The sequence below is a fragment of the Tupaia chinensis genome, unplaced genomic scaffold (genome assembly GCF_000334495.1).
Source record: "Tupaia chinensis unplaced genomic scaffold, TupChi_1.0 Scaffold145870_1, whole genome shotgun sequence".
Taxonomy (NCBI): Eukaryota; Metazoa; Chordata; class Mammalia; order Scandentia; family Tupaiidae; genus Tupaia; species Tupaia belangeri.
The window spans coordinates 556,761-571,471 of record NW_006205727.1 but is presented as its reverse complement, the minus strand read 5'-3'; the positions used below and the strand labels follow the sequence as shown (position 1 = coordinate 571,471).

The 14,711-nt window shown below is 35.2% G+C and overlaps 1 pseudogene; it reads left to right on the top strand.

The window, feature by feature from the left end:
* Positions 1–6,060, top strand: part of LOC102471856 (THAP domain-containing protein 5-like) — a 7,433-nt pseudogene extending 1,373 nt beyond the window's left edge.
* Positions 6,061–14,711: the final 8,651 nt, after the last annotated feature.

Below are 14,711 nucleotides of genomic sequence, written 5' to 3'. Positions count from 1 at the left end.
GTTCTCCCCCTTATCCCACACTGTGTCTGTTGCCTACAGGTGCTTTCTATACCTTTTTTTTTTAACATTTTATTCACCCACTAAAGATCTTAATTAAGTTAAAAACTTGCAATAGCAAGCACAGGTTATGTGTGTGTGTGTGTGTGTGTGTATACATTAATCACAATGTATATGCATATATGTGTATGTATATGTGTGTGTGTGTGTGTGTGTGTGTGTGTGTATATATATATATATATATATATATATATATATATATATATATATATATATATATATATATATATATATATATATATATATATATATATATATATATATATATATATATATATATATATATATATATCTGACTTCAGGCATAAACCTCAGTGAGTAAAGTGAATACACTATAGAGTAGCACTTCACTGGAGCTATATAGCTTACTGCAGTCATTAAATAGATATTAATAGGTATTTTTAATGCAATTTTTTGATTTCAAGAGAAAGTTTTAATTTTAATAGATCAAAAATGTTTTAAATGTTAAGAGAAATTTGCTTAAAACTTAAAACCAGGGAAAAGGTTAGTATTCAGTTCAAATAGTAGGTAGATGCATTTATCAACAGTTCAAAGGAGGACAGGCATCCTTAAATACGGAAATCAAGCATCAAAGAAAATCAGTAATGTTTTAGTCTTTAGTCTAAAGTCAAAAAATTCTATTTCACTATCAGACTCATGTAATTAATATCTCTTCTATGGAATTTGCACTGTTACTGTGGTCTGATCTTTCCATTTAAATCCCAGAAGTTAACATTCCACATTATTATTGGTATTTCTGAACTTGTCCCTACCATTAAGTTGGCTGTTTTCTTGGTCATTTCTTCTTTTATGTTTGTCTGTCCTGTTTTCCTGGTATAGCACTCCCTTCAGCACTTCTTGAAGAGCTGGTCTGGTGCTGATAAATTCTTTCAGGTTTTGTTTATCTGAGAATGTTTCAGGCTTTTCTTTCCATATGAAGGACAATCTTGCCAGATATATTATTCTAGGTCGAAATTATTTTTTATTTAGCACTTTGAATATAGTTTCCCATTCTTTCCTTGCTTGCATTGTTTCCAATGAGTTTTGATGTTAGCCTGATGGGATTTCCTTTGAAAGTAACTTGATGTTTCTCTCTTGCCCATTTTAGTATCTTGTCTCTGGCTGCGGTTTTGGTCAATCTAGCTATGATGTGCCTTGGGGAAGATCTTGGGTTGAATCTGTGTGGGGTCCTTTGTATTTCTTGGGTCTGGATATATGAGTGCCTCTCTAGATAGGAAAGTTTTCTTCCAGGATTTCATGGAACAGATTACCCATGCCCTTATTAGTTTCTTCACCTTCTGGAATACTGATTATCCATATGTTTGGGCGTTTAATGGTATCTAGTATTACTCATATGTTATTCTCATTTGGGGCGATTATTTTCTCAGTCTATTGGTGAATTTTTCTAGGTCAGAGATTCTATCTTCTGCATCTGAGATTTGATCTTCTGCATGATCTAACCTACTTTGGATATTTTCAAAAGAGTTATTGATTTCCCGTATTGCAGCCTTCATCTCTAATGATCCTGTTTGATTCTTTTTCATGATGTGTATCTCCTCTTTCGGACAGTGCAGGAATTTCCTCACCTCCTGGAACTTGTCTCTTTTCTCCTGCACCTTCTGGAGTTCATTGTCTCTCTGCTCTTGCATCTCTGTTAACTTTGTCACTATGCATATTTTAAATTCTTTATTTGACATTTCCATGAGTTCCCTTGTATTCTCTGTAGAATACAAGGAAGAGGAAGTATTCTTTTTTCCTTAGAAGAGATATATTTTCATTTCTCATATTTCTTATGCCTCTGCGGTGGTTTCTGGTCATCTGATGGATTATAAGCTTTTTCCTAGTTTTTGGAGTTAAATCTGAGCTTTCAGAGGAATCCAGGAGGAGGTGATGTGCAGTCTCTAAACAGTACCATTTTTCTCCCTCTGCACAGCTGATTCAGTGAAAATTGAGGATTAATCTGACTCTAAAAGTATTCAGATATTTGGTACTGAACACCTAGACCTTGTGGAGGCTGAGCAGAAAAGTGAAAAAGATAAAAAAGAAAAGGAAAAGGAAAAAAAAAAAGACAAAACAAAAAAAAAGAAAAAAGATTTTTGAAAAAGAAAAGAAAACCGCACAGGGCACATAACTCAAATATAGATGGCGGCTGATAGGCTTATCCTGTGAGGGCAAGGGAAAAGGTAAGAATTAAAAAGAGTGACAGAGAGCTACAAAGTTTAAATTTTTTTAATTAAAAATATATAGAGAGAGAGAGAAAGAGAGAATAAGTAGGGTATTCTAACCTGCTCCTTAGCTATGTTGGGGGGGGGGGACAGGAGGGTGAAGTCTGGGCAGAGGGTCTTTGGTGGTCTTGATCCCTGAAAGAGATCACTGAGAACTCAAATACAGATGGCCCCTGACTGCAGAAAAAAACAGGCTATATGAAGAAAACAGGTCATCTGAAGAATACATCAAGATTATAGAAAAAACATTTCACAACATACGAAGTCACTATGATATGAAGAGATTTTAATACTGAGACTTTAACAGAAAAAAAAAAAAAAAAAAAAGACTTGAAAGAAAAACTTGGGAGATGAGAAGGAAGCATGCCTAAAAGCCAAGTCAAAAGAATCATTTGCATCAGATGAGGCAAAGAGAAATACAGTTAATGCAGATGTGCTCCCCGAACATGCTGAATTACTTGATTCATCTACCTTGGTGAAGCCACCAGCTCACAAAACAGGAATTATACAAAATAATATGTTGACATTTAATGTGGTTAAGCAAGACACTGAAAAGCCACAGTCAACCTGGGACGCATCAGTTAACCAAGATACAAGTAGACATAGTTTTCACACATCTTTTGAGAATCTAAATTTTACAATGGTTACTTTGACAACTTCAAATTTGAAAGGCAGTCAACAGTCTTTGGAAACCCAAGAAGTGCTTGAAATAATTACCAGTCAGCTTGCTAATGCAAACTTTGCAAATAATTATATGGAAATCAAGTCAGCAAAGGGAAATCTAGTCTTTATTCAAAAAAAAAAAACTATTCTTATTTAGCACAGTTAATCAAACTGTTGAAGAATTAAATACAAATAAAGACTCTGTTATTGCCATTTTTGTGCCCACTGAAAACTCTAAATCTGTAGTTAATTCTTTTATACCTATCCAGAAAGACACCATGGGAATAGAAGACACAGACATTGAAGAATCTTTACATAAGAATGTAGAGTATGGGACAGAAGTGTTACAAACTGAACTTTCTTACTGTAGACAAGACATAAATAAGGAACACCTTTGGCCAAAAGTCTCTAAGCTACATTCAAAGATAACTCTTGAGCTACAAGGGCAACAAACATTAGGGAGATTGAAGTCTTTGGAAGCTCCAATAAGGCAGAAAATGGGCTATCTTTTTATTTGTTTGTTTATTTATTTATTTATATTAATTTGTTTATTTATAGTGGTTCATTGTAAATCAATACAGAATACAAAATGAGATTTTTTTCATCCAGAATATATTTTATATTGGCTCAATCAAAGATATTACCATACGTGTTATCATCAACAAATAATTTTCTATTTCAAGTTTCTTAAATGTTTTGTCCCCCCCCCTTGATTCTCTACCGTTCACCCTCTGCCAGTTCTCCCCCTTATCCCACACTGTGTCTGGTACCTACAGTTGCTTTCTATACCTTTTTTTTTTAACATTTTATTCACCCACTAAAGATCTTAATTAAGTTAAAAACTTGCAATAGCAAGCACAGGTTATGTGTGTGTGTGTGTGTGTGTGTATACATTAATCACAATGTATATGTCAGGCATAAACCTCAGTGAGTAAAGTGAATACACTATAGAGTAGCACTTCACTGGAGCTATATAGCTTACTGCAGTCATTAAATAGATATTAATAGGTATTTTTAATGCAATTTTTTGATTTCAAGAGAAAGTTTTAATTTTAATAGATCAAAAATGTTTTAAATGTTAAGAGAAATTTGCTTAAAACTTAAAACCAGGGAAAAGGTTAGTATTCAGTTCAAATAGTAGGTAGATGCATTTATCAACAGTTCAAAGGAGGACAGGCATCCTTAAATACGGAAATCAAGCATCAAAGAAAATCAGTAATGTTTTAGTCTTTAGTCTAAAGTCAAAAAATTCTATTTCACTATCAGACTCATGTAATTAATATCTCTTCTATGGAATTTGCACTGTTACTGTGGTCTGATCTTTCCATTTAAATCCCAGAAGTTAACATTCCACATTATTATTGGTATTTCTGAACTTGTCCCTACCATTAAGTTGGCTGTTTTCTTGGTCATTTCTTCTTTTATGTTTGTCTGTCCTGTTTTCCTGGTATAGCACTCCCTTCAGCACTTCTTGAAGAGCTGGTCTGGTGCTGATAAATTCTTTCAGGTTTTGTTTATCTGAGAATGTTTCAGGCTTTTCTTTCCATATGAAGGACAATCTTGCCAGATATATTATTCTAGGTCGAAATTATTTTTTATTTAGCACTTTGAATATAGTTTCCCATTCTTTCCTTGCTTGCATTGTTTCCAATGAGTTTTGATGTTAGCCTGATGGGATTTCCTTTGAAAGTAACTTGATGTTTCTCTCTTGCCCATTTTAGTATCTTGTCTCTGGCTGCGGTTTTGGTCAATCTAGCTATGATGTGCCTTGGGGAAGATCTTGGGTTGAATCTGTGTGGGGTCCTTTGTATTTCTTGGGTCTGGATATATGAGTGCCTCTCTAGATAGGAAAGTTTTCTTCCAGGATTTCATGGAACAGATTACCCATGCCCTTATTAGTTTCTTCACCTTCTGGAATACTGATTATCCATATGTTTGGGCGTTTAATGGTATCTAGTATTACTCATATGTTATTCTCATTTGGGGCGATTATTTTCTCAGTCTATTGGTGAATTTTTCTAGGTCAGAGATTCTATCTTCTGCATCTGAGATTTGATCTTCTGCATGATCTAACCTACTTTGGATATTTTCAAAAGAGTTATTGATTTCCCGTATTGCAGCCTTCATCTCTAATGATCCTGTTTGATTCTTTTTCATGATGTGTATCTCCTCTTTCGGACAGTGCAGGAATTTCCTCACCTCCTGGAACTTGTCTCTTTTCTCCTGCACCTTCTGGAGTTCATTGTCTCTCTGCTCTTGCATCTCTGTTAACTTTGTCACTATGCATATTTTAAATTCTTTATTTGACATTTCCATGAGTTCCCTTGTATTCTCTGTAGAATACAAGGAAGAGGAAGTATTCTTTTTTCCTTAGAAGAGATATATTTTCATTTCTCATATTTCTTATGCCTCTGCGGTGGTTTCTGGTCATCTGATGGATTATAAGCTTTTTCCTAGTTTTTGGAGTTAAATCTGAGCTTTCAGAGGAATCCAGGAGGAGGTGATGTGCAGTCTCTAAACAGTACCATTTTTCTCCCTCTGCACAGCTGATTCAGTGAAAATTGAGGATTAATCTGACTCTAAAAGTATTCAGATATTTGGTACTGAACACCTAGACCTTGTGGAGGCTGAGCAGAAAAGTGAAAAAGATAAAAAAGAAAAGGAAAAGGAAAAAAAAAAAGACAAAACAAAAAAAAAGAAAAAAGATTTTTGAAAAAGAAAAGAAAACCGCACAGGGCACATAACTCAAATATAGATGGCGGCTGATAGGCTTATCCTGTGAGGGCAAGGGAAAAGGTAAGAATTAAAAAGAGTGACAGAGAGCTACAAAGTTTAAATTTTTTTAATTAAAAATATATAGAGAGAGAGAGAAAGAGAGAATAAGTAGGGTATTCTAACCTGCTCCTTAGCTATGTTGGGGGGGGGGCAGGAGGGTGAAGTCTGGGCAGAGGGTCTTTGGTGGTCTTGATCCCTGAAAGAGATCACTGAGAACTCAAATACAGATGGCCCCTGACTGCAGAAAAAAACAGGCTATATGAAGAAAACAGGTCATCTGAAGAATACATCAAGATTATAGAAAAAACATTTCACAACATACGAAGTCACTATGATATGAAGAGATTTTAATACTGAGACTTTTATGTAAGCTCTTTCTAGCCAAACTAAATTACATGTGAAGTGAATTTTTTCCTGTATAAAGTTTTCACTTTAATGAAGTTATGAAAGTGCTCTTATATAAACTGTATCCTGTTCTTGTAATGCACATTTTTGAGAAAAACTAAAGAATTACTGGGCTGGAGAGAGTTTTATTATGTGATAATTTTCTGAATTAAAGTAAAAACATAGTGAATAAATAATAGTCATAAAATGAGAGAACAATGATATGCCTAAAAGATCCCAGAATAGAAGTCTAGTTCAGAAATCATCCTGGTTCAACTACTGACATATTGCTTGAGCAAGTTATTAAAATAAAACCTCAGTCCCTAAATTGTGAAATAAAGGCACTTACTAGATTTCTAATAGTCTGTTTCTTTATTAGTTCTTTCCTTTCTATTGATATATTTCATTATAATAGGTTTTTTATATATTCAAGAGTTAAAGCTAGATTTTAAAATACATAACTATTGGATTACACACAAAATTTATTGAATTCTGCTATTTGGATATAATGACATATCTGAAATGGAAAGGAAAATACACCTTTTATAACTTCCATTTGAACTAAAATAAGGAACCATCCATTAGCATAGCTCTTAGGAGAAGGGACTTTAACTTGAAAGAATATATATTTCAGTACCCTGTATGTAGCTAACCATCATAATATGAGCCATTTCAGCTTTTTAACATCCTATATTTATAAAGCTATATTTATATACCATATAAAAAATTTAAATGAGGTTAATTTTAAATATATATGTATTTTAGAAATCCTACTTTGTATCTGTTTCTTAGTAGATGTAGCTTTTAAAGTGTGTGCTCATATAATTTTTAAATTTCAGAATAGTAAAATAATGCTATACATTGTCCCTTACATATTTTATTAAAATTTATAAGTAAGAAATTTCAGAGAAGGGGTGATGACTTTAGGGAAACAGGTTTTTCTCTTAGCAAAAGGAACTGATGGGGATATAAATAAAAATATATATCCAAACAAATTTAAGAAAAAGATACGTAAAAGCAAAGACTTTGTAGTAACAAAAATATGAAAAATAGATGGCATATTCCCTTGAAACTGACAATCAAGGGACCAGCAGTTAGCATTATGACTATGTCACTAAACTCCTATGAAGTCGACCACAGTTTGAGTCCTGGACCCAGTGACTTCAATTCATGCCAGGCACGTGTGCATGCATGTCCAACATCCTGAGAGGAGAATGGGGGAGAAGGGATTGCATGGCCAACCCCCATGGGAAGTGATTTCTTGTTTTCTGTCTCTCTGCCTCTCTCTGTCTTTCTGGCGAGCATACACAACCTATAGCAAAAAAAGCTCTCAAAAAAAAAAATCTGACAGCACAATTAAATATGTTGCTGCCTATAATGTTGAACAAATTCATATCAGTCTGATTCTTAATTTTCTCTTTTATTAAATAAAAATATTATCTATTTTATAGAAGGGTTTTGAGAATTCTGTAAGATGATATGTTTTTGGTCTTGGAAAATAGGAGGTGCTCAATAAATTTTAGTTGACTGAACAGTAAATAGTACACTAATTGTTTTATAAATGTATAGTGATTATTTTTGGTCATATTTCACTTAGTTTCTTTGGTATAATAAAATTAGTTGATATTGGGGGCTGGCAGGTAGTATGGTGGTTAAGGTGCTGAACTCCCACATGGCTGACCCACATGGTTTGAGTCCTGAACCTGGTGGCTTGCCTTCTTACTCTTTCTCTCTCTCTGCCTCTCTCTGGTGAAATTAAAGAATAATAATAAATAAAATAAAATTAAATTAATTAATTATTTCTAAAAAATTGGTTGGTATTATATGTAAGTGCCTGCTAATTATAAAAATATTAGAGATGATTATTAGGTGACCAAGTGGGGAAAACTTAAATTTTTCCATAGATTATAAGGATAATTGGTAGAGCTAATACAATGTTTTTTGTGTTTTAATATAGGCTGAGCATCCCTAATCTGAAAATCCAAAATCTAAAATGCTCCAAAGTGTAGAATTTTTTGAGCGCTGACTTGGTGCCACAAGTGGAAATTTCCATATTTGACCTCATGTAATAAGTCAGTCAAAATGCTGCAAAAAATACTATATAAAATTACCTTCTTCAGGCTATGTGTGTTAGGTGCATATGAAATAGAAATGAATTTCAGCTTTAGACTTGGTCTTGTCTCCAAAATATTTTATTACACACACACACACATACACATATATATGCAAATATTCCAAAATCTGGAAAATTTTAAATTTGCAACACTACTGGCCCTGAGCAGTTCAGGTAAGTGATACTGATACTGTGCTTAATTTAAAATAAATAGTATAGATGAAAATAACCTTAAATCACAGTAAAACAATGATAACATTGTTTCAATCCAACAATAGTGTACATTGTAGTAATTTTTTATTTGTTTAAAGTTACAGATTCTGGGACCAGTAGATCGCATAAGGGTTACGACACTGGACTCCCACGGTTGGAGTCCTGGACCCAGCAGCTTAAAACTCACTCTGGGCGCATGTATGTGTGTGCCCAAAATCCCAAGAATAGACTATAGGAGATGAGATTGTGGCATGGCCATCACCTCTAGGGGTGGTTTCTCGCTTTCTGTCTCTCTGTCTCTCTCTGGTGAGTGCACACACCCTATAGCAAAAATCTCTCACAAATAAATAATTAAATAAAATAAAGTTACAGATTCCTCAGAAATAACTGAAACTATCTAGTTTTATTTCTTAATAAATTATAAGTTATTTAAGATTAAAAAAGAAGAAGAAGAAAGTAGGTATGTATAAACAAGAATTCTGTATGGTATTTTTGGTGAGGTTATAACTTAGTACAGTCATTACAAAAAACAGTATGGAGACTCCTTTCAAAATGAACAACAGAAGCACCATAAGACCCAGCAATCTCTCTACTGGGTTTGTACCCAAAGGAAATTATATCAATGTTAAGAGCTATTCATAGTCTCATATTTATTGCAGCACTGTTCACAATAGCCAAGATATAGAATTGACCTAAATATCTACCAACAGATAAGTAGTTAATGTGATATATATGCACAGTGAAATATTATTCAGCCATAAGAAGGAATGAAATTTGTGTCAACATAGATGAGCCTGGTTACCTCATAAATATGTAAAGTTATCATGCATCACTTAAAAATAAGATATAGGCACTCAAAGATCCAGTCCCAAGAAATACAAAGGACCCCAAATAGAATCAACCCAAGAAGATCTTCTCCAAGACACATTATAGCCAGGTTGACCAAAACCACAGACAAAGACAAGATACTAAGACTGGCAAGAGAAAAACCACAAGTTAACCTACAAAGGATACCCCATCAGGCTAACAGCAGACCTCTCATCGGAAACAATGTGAGCGAGGAAAGAATGGGAAAATATATTCAAAGTGTTAAGAGAAAAGCAATTTCAGCCAAGAATACTGTACCTGGCAAGATTATCTTTCATATGGGAAGAAAAGACAAGAACATTCTCAGATAAACAAAACCTGAAAGAATTTATCAGCACCAGACCAGATCTCCAAGAAGTTCTCAAGGGAGTGCTATATCAGGAAAATTAAACACAGACACATGGAAATAAGAGTTCAAAAACTAAGAAAGTGTCCAACTTAATCATAGGGACAAATCTGGAGTTGAATATTGTATCCCAGAATTTAATTGAGAAAATCAAACCACAACAGAAGATGAAGTACATGAATTAGTGAAGTATAATTTTATGACTTCTGACTAAGACATTGCTGATTTTCTTATAGACTTTGTTATCTGGTTGTAAGGATTTGTGTGTGTCGTCTTGAGATATGAATAGGTTCATGTACCTACCATTTGAACAGAATCCTAACCACTTTCCTGGCTTTAAGTTTTAAGCAAAGTTCCTTTGTATTTCTTTGATTTAAGTTAAAACTGGTTTTCTTAATAGTACCAAGTGAATTTGCTATTGAAAGTAGTTAGATTATTTAAGAAATTGTGTGATCAATACAATGTGGGGGGAAAGGAATGGAAGACAACTGTAGACACCAGAGATAGTGTGCGAAGAGGGTGGGAAAGGACAGAGGGTCAGAAATAGAGGTTAAAAAAAATACTAGAAACTAGAAATGGAAATATTTTTTATAATAACATGCATGATTAAGCCACTATGCAGTATATTCTGGATGGGAAATCACATTTTGTATGCTGTGACAATGCTTAGGGAATGAATATAAATTAAGTTACAAAAAAAAAAAAAAGAAAAGTGTCAGGAAAAAAAACCTAAAACTGTTTTTCTTTAAATTAAAAAAAAAATGCATTAAAATACCTATTTGATGACTATAGTAAGATATAGAGTCCCAGCTAGGTGCCACTTTATAGGATGTTCATTCTATTTACTGAGGCTTATGCCTAAAGTTGGACTTGTGTTCATGGAAATGTATATATCAGCTGTGATTGCTATGAAAATATTTAGTTTAATTAAGATCTTTAGTGACTCAATAAAATGTGAGGGAAAAATAGTATAGAAAGCAAACATAGATACCAAAGACAGTGTGGGAGAAGATGGCAGAGGGTAAGAGGGAATCAAGGATGGCGGGGAAAAAAAGCAAAATATACAGGAAACAAGAAATGGAAAATTATTTGTTGATGATAACATGTATGTTGATGTGCTTGATAACAAATGTATAGTGTACTCTGGATGGAAAATCTCATTTTGTATGATGTAATGATGTACAGTGAATGAATGTAAATAAATAAATTTAAATTTAAAAAAATTAAAAATAAGATAAAGCAAAAGCCACAAAAAAATTTTCTGTATAGTGGCAAAGAATGTGCCCTCTGAATCAGACAAAACTGGGTTTGTAATCTTTAACTGGCCATTTTCTTTTAAAAAAATATTTTATTTAACCTATTCATTGTCATTTTTTAATTTTTTTATTTTTTGAAGTTGACCAGAGAGAGAGAGAAGGAAAGTGAGAGAGTAAGCTGCCAGGTCTGGTACTCAAACCACAGTCAGCCATGTGGGCACCCAGCCACCCTAACCACAACACCACCTGGCAGCCCCTAGTTTACCATTTTCTAACAGTGTGAACTTGGACTAGGTACTTAGCCCCTGAAAAGCCTTAGTATCCAAATCAGTAAAATAGGGTTATAAACTGACCTATTCTTCTAAGATGGTTATGAGTATTAAATGAGATCATTGGTGAAAAACACTTGGCAGAGTGCCCAACACTTAGTACTTCATAAATGCAGGGCATCATTGCAAGATATCACCAGGCTGGTTATTATGGATGTGTTGGATGTCATTCATAAGTCATGGAAAAGATGGCAATTCCTATGAATTCCATAATAATTTTTGGTAGTAAACAAAGTGTTATTCTGCCTCCTGTATACCATAGTCTGACCTTGAAAGTGTTTTCCAGACTCCAGTGAAAGTCACAGGAGTTTAGCTCTGCAGTCACAAGGGGAATGTGACTCTTAAAAGCTTAGGACAGACCACAGATATGGGGCAGTTAACTTATCAAGAGGAAATGGGCTCTGGTTTTCTTTGCAGGCCTTAGATCCAGGAGCTGCAAAGCTGAGTCACCAGCTTGCTATCTGACCCCAAGCCAGCCACTTAACCTCTTCCTGACCCCATTTCCTTACTTAAAATCAACTCTGTGCTCATGTTCCATTCAAGTCATTATCTCTCCACACAAAAATTGGTAGTGATTAAGGTGTTCTGTAGATTTTGAAAATTATTTCATATGTTGGGTTTACAAAATAGAGTGGTAAAAGGTTTGGAAATGAATAGACCCAGCTATGCTTTTTGATGTTTTTGTATTATTTTAAGAACTCTTCCTGGAATAAAATCACCAACCCAGACAATAAGCTTTGTCTGACACAGTGACCCTAGTTCCTGATGAAGCTTTCTTCTGTTGGTATTTCTGGGAGTGACAGAGAGGAAGAGAACAGGAACCCCTTTGTCAGAAGGTAGTCAAGAGGGAAATAAATTTTAGTTATTTAAAGACAGTTTAGGACAAGCGAAGCACTGTCATTTGTAAGAGAACTAAAACAGGAGTTTGAATTATTAGGTTTTATACTCAACCACTGTCTCTATTCGGCCTAGGACATTTTCCATAACCGTGGGTAGAGATAAGAGTATTCCCCTGAACTAATGAGCTGGCCCAACTACCCACTTAAACAGAATATCTACACACAAGCTCACACACAGCCCTAGACACAAATTTCTCACTGTCCTGGGATCTACTGTCAATAACTTGAATGCAGAAATCCATCATACAGTCCTGTTCACTCACTGCCTTGCTCCATAAATGCTGATGACGAAAGGGGTCATGAAGGACGTGAAGTGTCTGAAGTGTCAAATCTGAAAGTACCTAGAGTATGCTCTATTTTGCAGAGCCTTTTAAGACCTCAACCACATTCAACAGAAAATTTTATGAAACATTCTACACCTTTTCCTGCCTTCTCCCTGACTTGAAGTCAGCTACATTACTATTAATTGATTTTCTGGCCTATACAGAGTAATTTGTTCTGTTTCCTTACTTAGAATCAGAAGTAGCCCTTCTTGTTTCTAATGAGATCTTTTTAAGCTACTGAGAAATTGAGTAAGGTATATTGGGTAGGATGGGGTTCAGCTGAGTGTAAGCAACAGAAACCCAACGGCAGTAGCTTCCATGCAAAACGTGTATTCGCTTTTGTAAAGGAGGTGCAGAGGTAAGCAGTCTAGGGAAGAGGATTGAGCAAGGATTTCAGATGTCCTTGCTCTGCCACATATGTCTTTCTCACAATCTAACAAGGCTGCTGGAGCTCTGACCATTGCAGCCATGTTCCAGGCAGAAGAAACAAGAAAGGGAAGAATAACAAAAGCATGCAGTCTTTTTACACCACTATCCTAGAAGCCTTATCAACATTTCTCTTACATCACATGGTCTAAAACTGAGTCACAAGATAATACCTGCTGGGACCAGCAGTTGATGTAGTGGTTATGTCACTGGACTCCCATGTAGTTAACCACAGTTCGAATCCCAAACCCGGTGGCTTAGACTCATGCCAGGCGTGTGTGCGTGCATGCCCAAGATCCCGAGAGGAGAATGGAGGAGAAGGGATTGTGGCATGACCATCCCCCCTGGGGGTGATTTCTCGCTTTCTGTCTCTATGTATCTGTCTGTCTGGCGAGTGCACGCGCCCTATAGTGAAAATCTCTCCAAAAAAAAAAATAAATAAATAAATAGATAACACCTGCTAGAGAAAAGGCTCAGAAATATATTTTAAACCTGTGGATTATAGATCAACACCCCAAATAAAACTGACTTCCATTACTTTTTCTTTTTTTTTGGAGAGATTTTCACTATAGGGCGCGTGCACTCGCCAGACAGACAGATACATAGAGACAGAAAGCGAGAAATCACCCCCAGGGGGGATGGTCATGCCACAATCCCTTCTCCTCCATTCTCCTCTCGGGATCTTGGGCATGCACGCACACGCACCTGGCATGAGTTTTAAGCCACCAGGTCCGGGACGCAAACCGCGGTCGACTACGTGGGAGTCCAGCAACATAGCCATTACGCTAACTGTTGGTTCCCCTGACTTCCATTACTGAAGGAAATGGGGAAATGGGTATTGGAATAGTCCAGCAGTCTTGAAAGCATGAATCCCCAGATCAACATCACCTGAAAACTTGTTAGATATGCAAATTGCTGAGCCATTCTCCAGACATAAAATGTAAGAATCACAGGATAGACAACTTCCAACTCTGCCCCAAAGGTTGTTTGAATTTTATATGATATGGAAACTAATGGGCTCTGTACAAACATATGCAAAGCGTGGTTCCAAATTTTAGTTCACGAACATTAGTACATATATTTCAGAGATGCTAGAAGCATCCGTTTGTTCTGTTTTGTTATTTGTTTGTTTCCAAGATATGAAGATTTCTGGAAATCTGAACTGATAATCAGTAAAGTTACCAAATTACAAGAAATGATACATCGAAAGTATCAGATTATCACTGTGAGACAGTGTTGAGTGACACCTGGAAAGCAGACAGGATCTCGTACTTGCTCTATAAATTCTAAGGTTATATTTTACAATACTTTAAAAGCCATCCCCTCTTTTAAAAACATAAAAGTCATATACTTTCCTTTTCAGTCACATGAAAATATTAAACTAAATATTGATATTAGAAATGTCAGATGATTATCATTTTAGAATATACTTTGCAAAATATGCAAACACTCATCCACACCACTCAGAATCCTGAAATGCACACATGCCATGCTATTGTCACCTGCTTTGAGAATCATTGTTCTTAAAGGTAGAATCTATCGCAAGCAAAGGCATAGACAGGACACCATGTTGGTAGATGGTTTCATAAGAGGCTTAGGAAGACTGAGAGGATGAATGGACTGATGTCTCTGTGACTAGAACTATTCGGCAAGTGGATTCTTTGGACACCAAACTGTTGTACAGAGGCAAACTGGAGAGCTGATCCAGACTAACTAGTGTTTTATTATTTCAGCCAAACTGAAACAGAGACATTAAGGCTAAGGAAACAATATTAAACGGATAACACATTTAAATTAATGCAAGGGATGACATATTTAATGGAGAAGAGAGTAGC